This window comes from Podarcis melisellensis (assembly GCF_964234715.1).
Source record: "Podarcis melisellensis genome assembly, chromosome: W".
NCBI classification, from domain to species: domain Eukaryota; kingdom Metazoa; phylum Chordata; class Lepidosauria; order Squamata; family Lacertidae; genus Podarcis; species Podarcis melisellensis.
In genome coordinates this window covers 11,088,099-11,098,394 of record NC_138535.1, presented here as the reverse complement: position 1 = coordinate 11,098,394, position 10,296 = coordinate 11,088,099, and positions in this window count along the sequence as shown.

Here is a 10,296-nt window from a genome sequence, read left to right as displayed (position 1 = left end):
TAATATCCACGGGGTTCTGAATGTTTCTTCCTTCAATCTCTAAATTAGTAACTGTATTTAGTTTTTGTCTTTTCTTCAACTGCCAAGCTAGCAGTTTCCCACATTTATTCGCAGATTCAAATGTTTTTTGTTTCATTAGTTTAACTTTCCACTCTATTTCCTGGTTTATCAGTTTAGAGTATTGTGCTTGATAGAGTTTAATTTCTCTCAGAATCTGCTGTGACTTCGGATTAGATCTTAACTTCTTCTCTAATTCTTTGATTTTCTCCAAGATCTTGTCTTTTTTCTCATTTTGTGTCCTTTTCTTTACAGCGTTCTGTTGTATCAAGAACCCCCTCATCACGGCCTTGCTTGCGTCCCAGATAGTTCTTTTTTCCACCGAGGTGTTCAAATTTATCTCAAAATAATCCTTCAAAACTTTTTGGGCCTTCTTAATGATCTCCTGATCTCTAAACAAATTGTCATTCATTTTCCATCTAAAGGAGCCGGTTGGTAATAGTGTCATATCCATCTTTACCGCATTATGGTCGGAGCAGGTCTTTGGGCAGATTTCCACCTTTCTGATCTTAGGTGCCAGACCTCTAGATATCCATATTTGGTCGATTCTTGTCCATGTCAGTTGGGCTTCAGAAAAGAATGTTCCTTCTCTTCCCAAGGGGTTCTTTGTCCTCCAAATGTCAATCAAGTCCATATTGTCAGTCAATTCAAAAAAAGTATTAGGTAGTCTGCCATCTTTTGTCACATTTTGGTTTTGAGACTTATCCATATTGGTTGAGACCACACCATTCATGTCTCCCATCATAATGATGTTATCATAGTCCAGATAGTCCAGGACGCTCTCATGCAACTTCTTGTAAAATTCTGATTTCCCCTCATTTGGTGCATAAATTCCTAATATCATAAGCTTCTCTCCTTGGTGTTGTATCTCAATTGCCAAAATTCTTCCATGTTCGTCTTTAAAAAGGAATTTAGGTGACAGGCTCTCTTTTGCATAGATCACCACTCCTCTCTTCTTCACTCGGTCCGAGGATATAAATTCTTGGCCTAATCTTTTATTTATTAGCACTTTTCTGTGTAGCCTAGTCACATGTGTTTCTTGCAAACAGATAATGTCCAATTTTTTTTTTTCAAAATATGAAATATTTTTTTCCTTTTCTCCGGAATGTTGGCGCCATTTATGTTCCAACTCAGAAGTTGCAGAGACATCCTGGATGAATCTGCTATTTTTCAAGGGGTGGTTCCTTTTTCTCTGGATCTTCAGTGTCCAAGGGTGTAGGTACAGCAGATGCTCCAGGCCCAAAAGGTGTTTCAATTCCTTTCTGTAGGTCCTCTCCGTAGGCAATCAAAAATTTGTCTCTATCTTCCAGTGTTTTGATTTTAACCTTCTTCCCTCTAAAGGTGAAGGATAATCCCTGAGGAAATTCCCACCTAAAGATGATTGAGTTGCTCCTCAGCAATCTGGCCAGTTCAAAATATTCAGATCTGAGGTCCAGCAGTTGTTTCAGAATATCTTTGTAAATTTCAATTCTTCTGCCCAAAATGTCCAGTGACTTTCCGTAGTGTAGGCCCAAAATCTTGTCCCTTTCCTCCTTCGATCTCAAAGTTATCAAACAGTCTCTGGGCTTGTCTTTCTTTGCAAGTTTTCCAAGTCTAAAGGCTGACACAATTTTAAAGTCCTTCTCCTCTATGAGCCAGAACTTGGAAAACTCTTTGGTCAGGAACTCAGTAAGATTACCTTCTTCAACTTCTGGTATTGACCTTATCCTTAAGTTATTTTTCCGATTCCGTAGTTCTATCATAGATAAATACGTCTGTTGCTCTCCAACCTGTTTGCAGAGTGGCTTTACCTCTTGTTCTAATTTTTCAACTTTTTGACTAGCAGCCTCAGCCAATTTTCGATTTTCTACAGTGTCCTCAGTCAACTGCCCAATTGCTTGTACGTTCTGTGCCACCTGTCCAGTTATTCGATTTAAGCAGGCTGTATTTTGATCAATCTTGGCTGTTTGTTCATCTGCTTTCTTGTCCAAAGATTCTACTCTTTTATCCAAAGATTCCAACTTTTCGTAAATTTTCTCTAGAATTGAAGCAGTTGCTCCTGAGGCCATATCTTCCAGTTGTAGCTGCTCAGTTTCTTCTTCCCCTGCCGACGGTAAGATAGGTACAGATGATCTACGTGTCTGTAAGGCCGAGGTTAAAGTTGTTTGTCTGCTTCTTGCTCCTCTTTTTCTTGTGCCACTCATTCCAAAGTTATCTGAAAGTCAAGGTCAGTCTGAGTTGTTCCCATGAGAAAGTGGCAGCCCAGAGATAAACAGTCAAACAGGAGGAAAGGAAAGAGAAAGTAGAATAATGTCACTGCTATTAGTCCCAAATCCTCTAGAGGGGGCTTGAAATGTCTTGAGGGAAGAAGTCAGATCAAATAAGATCAATAAAGTTGATTTTAATGTCCCAGGACCTTCAAACTAGTATTTAGCAGAGTTGGTATTAGTAACATAACATTGTTTCTGACAAGTGCTAACTGGTATTTCAAAGTAGCAAGTCTGTAAAAGCTCAGAATGTTACAGATCCAGATACACAATAGCCAAGTTTGCAAACTGACAGTTCTTCTGTTCTTTAGGCAGCCCAAATACCTGGGTTTCTCAGTCCAAATTTGTAGTTCCCACAGGAGAAAATTAACACAGTTCAAATAGAAAGTAAGTCCAATAAATGGATCATTTCTTCGTCTAAAGGTAGTTTCAGTGGATGCTCAAATCAGATGGTTTAAAAAGCCTCTACAAAAGCTCCACTCCTCCAGCTCTTTTGCTTTGTAATTTAAATAGCAGCGGAAGACGGACTTCCTTTTAACGTCTCTCCGCTTTCAGCCAAATTTCCTTAAATTTAAAGTCCAATTGTAAAAAGTCCCTCTTTACTCACGGGTTGTAGCTTCTGATTCCGAATGTTTTGAGGAAAAAAGGTCAGCGCTCACCGACAGCAGCTGCGCGGCTTCACTCTGCAGAGTAGCGATTGACTCACAGCGCCGCAACCCCCTCCGCGATCCGAGGCTCCTTACGGGGTCTCCTCAACGTTTTGGAGGTCGCTTTCGGCACCCGCCGAGTCCCACGTCCACAGGCTCTTGCTGCCTGTGGTTTTTCGGTGCGGGTCTCCGCTTTGCCGTAGCGGACGACCTGATTCCGCAGAGCTTCCCCCTCAGCGCATGAGGAGGACCGCCATTGCCATTTCGCGCCGCCTCCTACAGAGCTCCTTTGACACTTCGGGGTGCGCTCCGTGTGCCCACTGAGTCCCACGGCCCCAGGCTTCTCCCGCCTGCGGGTTTTTTAAGGGTCCTCCGCTTCGCTGTAGCGGTGGACCCGATTTCCGCGGAGCTTCTCCCTCCGGTTAGAGGGAATCCGCCATTGCCGATAGGCGCCGCCTCCGGAAGCCCATCAGCAAATCTCTTTGGAGGTCTGCCTTTTGTGGCTCTTTGTGACCTGCGAATTAGCCTTAAGTCCTCAACACTTTCCTCTTCCTTCTTAGGAGAAAAGTGGCCTATTGTGAACAATGGTTCTTCCAATTCTTGATCAGAGCTTTCAGAGGGTCGCATAGAGGCTTTCACACTCTTGAAATCCTCTGAATCATCCGATTCAGTTTCAGACTCAGAATCAGAACCTTCATCAGTGGGTGTGGGTTGTTGCGGCTGCTTTTGCTGTTGTCTATCCTCAGTCTCATCACTGTCATCAGGATAACATTGGAAAATTCCCACATTCTCCCCCCACTTTGCATTGTACTCAACACTTCTTGTGAGCTTAATTGTCTTAGAGTCAGTCATCATTATTCTGTAAGAACCTTTCTGATAACCTAGAAAGATACCATGCAATCCACGCTTGCCTAACTTGGAGCTTTGTGGTGTGTGAACCCACATGTCAGAACCAAAAATTCTCATGTGTTTGATGTATGGTTTCTTGCCAAACATCTTCTCATAGGGGGTACAACCAATCGCTGAAGATAACCTGCGATTATAGCTGTAAACGAAACACGAGAGAGATTCGGCCCAATAACTCTCTGGAAGATTTGCATCATGCAGCAAGGTTTTTAACCCTTGAAGCAATGTTTGATTTGCCCTCTCGCAAAGTCCATTCTGCCATGGCGAGCGAGGACTAGACAAATCGTGTTGAATCCCTTTCTCAGTCAGAAAAGCTTCAAACTGGACTTCCGGAGGCGGCGCGAACGGCAATGGCGGTCCTCTTCCACTAGTGAGGGGGAAGCTCCGCGGAAAAGGGTCGTCCACTACGGCGAAGCGGAGACCCACTTTGGAAACCCGCAGGCAGCAAGAGCCTGCGGTCTTGAGGCTCGGTGGGCGCCAGAAGCGACCCCCAAATCGTTGAAGGAACCCCGTAAGGGGCTCCGGAGCGTGGAGGGGGTAGCGGCGTTGTGAGCCGTTTCGCGATCTGCGGAGTGAAGCCGCGCTGTTGCTGCCGGTGAGCGCTGACCTTTTTTCCTGTAAACTACTGATTCGGAAGAAAGTTACAACCCGTGAGTAAAGACTGACTATTAAAAATTTGGGACTAAAATAACGAATTTGGCTGAAAGCGGAGAGACGTGGAAACAGGAAGTCCGTCTTCCGCCGCTATTGAACTTGAAAGCAAAGAGCTGGAGGAGTGGAGGCGTAGAACAGATCTCTTTTACATGACAGATTTGAGCACCCATTGAACTCTTTAAACAAAGTAAGGACTTTAAGTTTAGGACTTTGCCTTTCATCTGAGCTGTGGCACCATTCTTCTATTGGAATTACAACTTGAATGAGAAACCCAGGTACTGGAGCTGCCTGAGAGACTGTCAGTTTTGCAGACTTGGCTATTGTGTATCAGAGCTTGCATTTATCTGAGGGTGTCTGACTTGATACTTTGAAACATCATTCGTAACACCAGTGTGCACTGGTAGAAACAATGTGGCTGCCAACATTGACTCTGCTTAATACCTGCTATTGAAGGCTCCTGGATATAAAATTTGATTTTAATTTTAATAGAATTGGATTCTTCCCTAAAGACATCTTTGCTCCCTCTAGAGGATTTGGGATTTATAACAGCGACATTATTTTACTTTCTCTTTCCCTTCCTCCGGCTTTGGATTTTTCTCTGGCTTCTGTTTTCCCATGGGAACAACTCAGCTTGACCTTGATTCATAGATAACACTGGAATGAGTGGCACAAGAAGAAGGGGAAGAGCTAGACAAACAACTATAACAACTTTAACCTCAGCCTTGCAGACACGTAGATCATCTGTACCGACCTTGCCTTCAGAGGAAGAAGCAACCTCACTGCCACAGGCAAGGGAGGGAGAAACTGAGCAACTACAACTAGAGGACATGGCCTCAGGAACATCTACTTCTATTTTAGAGAAGATTTTTGAAAAATTGGAGTCTTTGGAAAAGAAGGTTGATGAGCAAACAGCTAAAATTGATCAAAACATAGAAAGTTTAAATAGATTAACTGGACAAGTAGCACAGAACGTACAAGCAATTGGAGAGTTGAAGGAGGCCACAGTAGAGAATCGGAAATTGGCTGAGGACAATAGTCAAAAGCTTGAACATTTAGAACAAGAGGTAAGACCACTCGGCAAACAAGTAAGTGAACACCAGACCTATCTTTCTATGATAGAACTGCGGAATCGGGAGAGTAACCTTAGGATCAGGTCGATACCAGAGGCAGAAGAAAGTAACTTAGCTGAGTTCCTGACTAAAGAATTCTCCAAATTTTGGAATTTAGAGGAAAAGGATTTTAAAATTGTGTCAGCTTTTAGGCTTGGAAGATTTGCAAGGAAGGAGAAGCCCAGAGATTGTTTGATAACATTGAGATCAAAGGAGGAAAGGGACAAGATTTTGGGCCTACACTACGAGAAGTCATTGGACATTCTGGACAGAAGAATTGAAATTTACAAAGATATTCCTAAACAGCTGTTGGACCTTAGATCCGCCTATTCTGAACTAGCTAGACTACTAAGGTGCAACTCGATTGTTTTTAGGTGGGAATTTCCTCAAGGACTATCCTTTACCTTCAGAGGGAAGAAAGTTAAAATTAGAACACTAGAAGAGAGAGATAAATTTTTGTCTACATACGAAGAGGACCTTCAAAAAGGAATTGATTCCCCTTTTGGGCCTGGAGCATCGGCGGTACCTGCACCTTCGAAACCTGATGATCAACCGAACAAAGTACCACCCCCAGAAAAATAACCAGATCTATTCAGGATGTCTCTGCAACTTTTGAGCTGGAATATTAATGGCTGTAACATTCCGGAAAAAAGGAAAAAAATATTTCACATATTGAAAAAAGAATTGGACATTATCTGCCTGCAAGAAACACACGTGACTAGGCTCCACAGAAAAGTGTTAATAAACAAAAGACTTGGTCAAGAATTCATTTCTTCGGACAAAGTAAAGAAAAGAGGGGTGGTGATATACGCAAAAGAGAGCCTGTCACCTAAATTCTTATTCAAAGATGAACATGGAAGAATTTTGGCAATTGAGATACAACATCAAGGAGAGAAGCTTCTGATATTAGGAATTTATGCACCAAATGAAGGGAAATCGGAGTTTTACAAGAAGTTGCATGAGACCATGCTGGATTATCTGGACTACGACAACATCATTATGATGGGAGATATGAATGGGGTTGTTTCAACCAACATGGATAAGTCACAAAATCAAAATGTCACAAAAGACGGCAGACTACCAAAAACCTTTTTTGAAATGACAGACAATATGGACTTGATTGACATTTGGAGGACAAAGAACCCCTTGGGAAGAGAGGGAACATTCTTCTCTGAAGCCCAGCTGACTTGGACAAGAATCGACCAAATTTGGATATCTAGAGGTCTGGCACCTAAGGCTAGAAAGGTGGAAATCTGCCCAAAGACCTGCTCCGACCATAATGCAATAAAGATGGACATGACACTGCTACCAACCGGCTCTTTTAGATGGAAAATGAATGACAACTTATTTAGAGATCAGGAAATCATTAAGAAGGCCCCAAAAGCTTTGAAGGACTATTTTGAGATAAACATGAACACTACTGTGGAAAAAAGAACCATCTGGGACGCAAGTAAAGCTGTGATGAGAGGGTTCCTGATACAACAGAATGCTGTAAAGAAAAGGACACAAAATGAGAGGAAAGACAAGATTTTGGGCAAAATAAAAGAACTAGAGAAGAAGTTAAGATCAAATCCGAAATCACAGGCGACCCTGAGAGAAATTAAACTTCATCAAGCACAATATTCTAAACTGATAAATCAGGAAATAGAGTGGAAGGTCAAATTAATGAAACAAAAAACGTTTGAGTCGGCGAATAAATGCGGAAAACTGCTAGCTTGGCAGTTGAAGAGAAGACAAAAATTAAATACAGTTACAAATTTGGAAATTGAAGGAAGGAACATTCAGAACCCTGTGGATATTAGAAAGTCTTTCCAGAGATATTTTAAAAAACTATATACTCAAGGGCCGCAAGATGAGGTAGAGATTAAGCAATTTTGGGGGGAAAATGGATTACCAAAACTCTCACAAGAACATAGAACAATCCTGAACTCTAGAATAACACGACAAGAGATTGAACAAGCCATTCAGAACATGCAACTGGGCAAATCTCCAGGGCCAGATGGGCTGACCTCCAAGTACTATAAGACACTAAAAGACTACTTGATACAACCATTCATGGAGGTTAGCAATGAAATTTTGGAGGGGAAGAAGGCGCCGGAGTCGTGGAAGGAAGCTTTTATCACTTTGATACCAAAATCGGAAGCTGAAAAGACACAACTTAGGAATTATCGTCCCATTTCTCTCTTGAATGTGGATTACAAAATATTTGCAGACATTTTGGCAAGTAGATTTAAAAAAGTTCTAAATGAAGTAATCCACAAGGACCAGGCAGGCTTTCTCCCAGGTAGACATTTGTTTGCTAATACAAGGAACATTATTGATATCTTGGAACTTTTGCAAACAGATATAAATACAAAAGCAGTCTTAATTTTTATAGACGCGGAGAAGGCCTTTGACAACATTTCCTGGAAATCTATGAAGGGTAATTTAAAAGAAATGGAGGCGGGACTGGGTTTTGAGAATGGGATTGAGGCGATATATTCAGAGCAAAAAGCTAAATTGATAGTTAACAATGTGGTTACCGAAGAGTTTAAAATTGAAAAAGGAACACGACAAGGCTGCCCCATCTCCCCTTTGCTATTTATTTCTGTTCTGGAGGTGCTCCTGAACATGATTAGAGGGGACCGGTTGGTGAAAGGAATTCTGGTCGGAGCGAAACAATATAAACTTAAAGCCTTTGCAGATGACCTAGTTTTGACCCTGCAGGAGCCAGAATCTAGTACGAAAAGAGTATTACAATTGATTCAAGACTTTGGTCGGGTGGCGGGATTCAAACTAAACAAACAGAAAACTAAGGTATTGGAAAAGAACTTGACAGATACAGAGTCAGAACGGTTTCAGAGAGAGACAGAACTAAATGTGGTTAAAAAAGTAAAGTACCTAGGGGTAAATATAACAGCAAAAAATCTGAGTCTATTTAAGGATAATTATGAAAAATGTTGGTCAGAAATTAAGAGAGACTTAGACAGTTGGACCAAATTGAAACTTTCTTTGTTAGGTCGAATTGCTGCAATCAAGATGAATGTATTGGTAAAAATGCTATTTTTATTTCAAACACTACAGATTGTGGACAAGACGGAGTGCTTCCGGAAGTGGCAGAGAGATATTTCTAAGTTTGTCTGGCAGGGCAAAAAGCCCAGAATTAAGTATAAGATATTAACTGATGCGAAAGATAGAGGGGGCTTTGCCCTGCCGGACTTAAAGTTGTATTATGAGGCCGCAGCTTTTTGCTGGCTAAAAGATTGGCTACTTCTGGAAGACACTGATGTATTGGATCTGGAAGGTTTCAACAATGCGTTTGGATGGCATGCATACTTATGGTATGACAAGGTTAAGATCAATAAGGCCTTTAAGAACCATATTGTCAGAAAAGCAGTGTTCAATGTCTGGACAAAATATAAAGACTTATTGGAAAATAAAACTCCAAGGTGGCTCTCACCTATGGAAGCTAAGGCCCAAAAAACACCCAATATGGAGGCCAATTGGCCAAAATATTGGGAGATACTAGAAAAAGATGGAGACAATTGGAAATTGCAGAGTTTGGAGAAATTGAAGGATAAAGTGCGAGACTGGTTACACTACGCTCAGATTAAAGAAATTTTTTAAAATGACAAGAAGTTAGGGTTCCAGGTGGAGAAATCGAAATTGGAAACAGAACTGCTAGAACCAAAGACTAAGGTACTTTCTAGAATGTATAACTTGCTGCTAAAATGGAACACTCAAGATGAAATGGTTAAATCCGCTATGATAAGGTGGGCGCAGGACATTGGGTATAACATCATGTTTGAGGACTGGGAAAGGTTGTTGACTACTGGGTTGAACTTTACTGCATGTAATGCTCTGAAAGAAAATATAATGAAAATGATTTATAGATGGTACATGACCCCAGTCAAATTGGCAAAAATATACCACCTGTCTGATAATAAATGTTGGAAGTGTAAAGAAAGTGAAGGAACATTCTTTCACCTCTGGTGGACATGCCCTAAAGTGAAGGCCTTCTGGGAAATGATATATAATGAATTGAAAAAGGTATTTAAGTATACCTTCACTAAGAAACCAGAGGCCTTCCTCCTGGGCATTGTCGGCCAAGGGGTGGCAAAGAAGGACCGAACCTTTTTTATGTATGCAACAACAGCAGCAAGGATACTCCTAGTGAAGCACTGGAAAACTCAAGATTTCCCCACACTGGAAGACTGGCAGATGCAACTGATGGACTATATGCAACTGGCTGAGATGACCGGCAGAATCCGAGACCTGGGAGAAGAGAGGACGGAAGAAGACTGGAAGAAATTCAAGATTTATTTACAAAAATATTGTAATTTGGCTGAATGTTAAGCAGGTTGCTAAATCATAAACAATCGGGCACCACTAAATTAGATAGAATTAGGAAGACAAGTGAGATTGAGAAAATGTGAACCATTTGGAGAACTATTAGATTATAAATTAAGATTGTGGGACATAAAATGCAAATAAGATGATAAATTGCTGGAAAATTCCTTTTTTATGATGAAAATGGGAGCGGGAGATGAGAGGAAGTCCAGAGAAGTTGTGAAAATATGTCATGGCAGATATTGTACTGTGAACCAACTATGTATTCATATTGAAAAACTTTAATAAATATTATAAAAAAAACAACAGAAAAGCTTCAAACTGCTGAGAAGTGAATTCCCCCCCCCC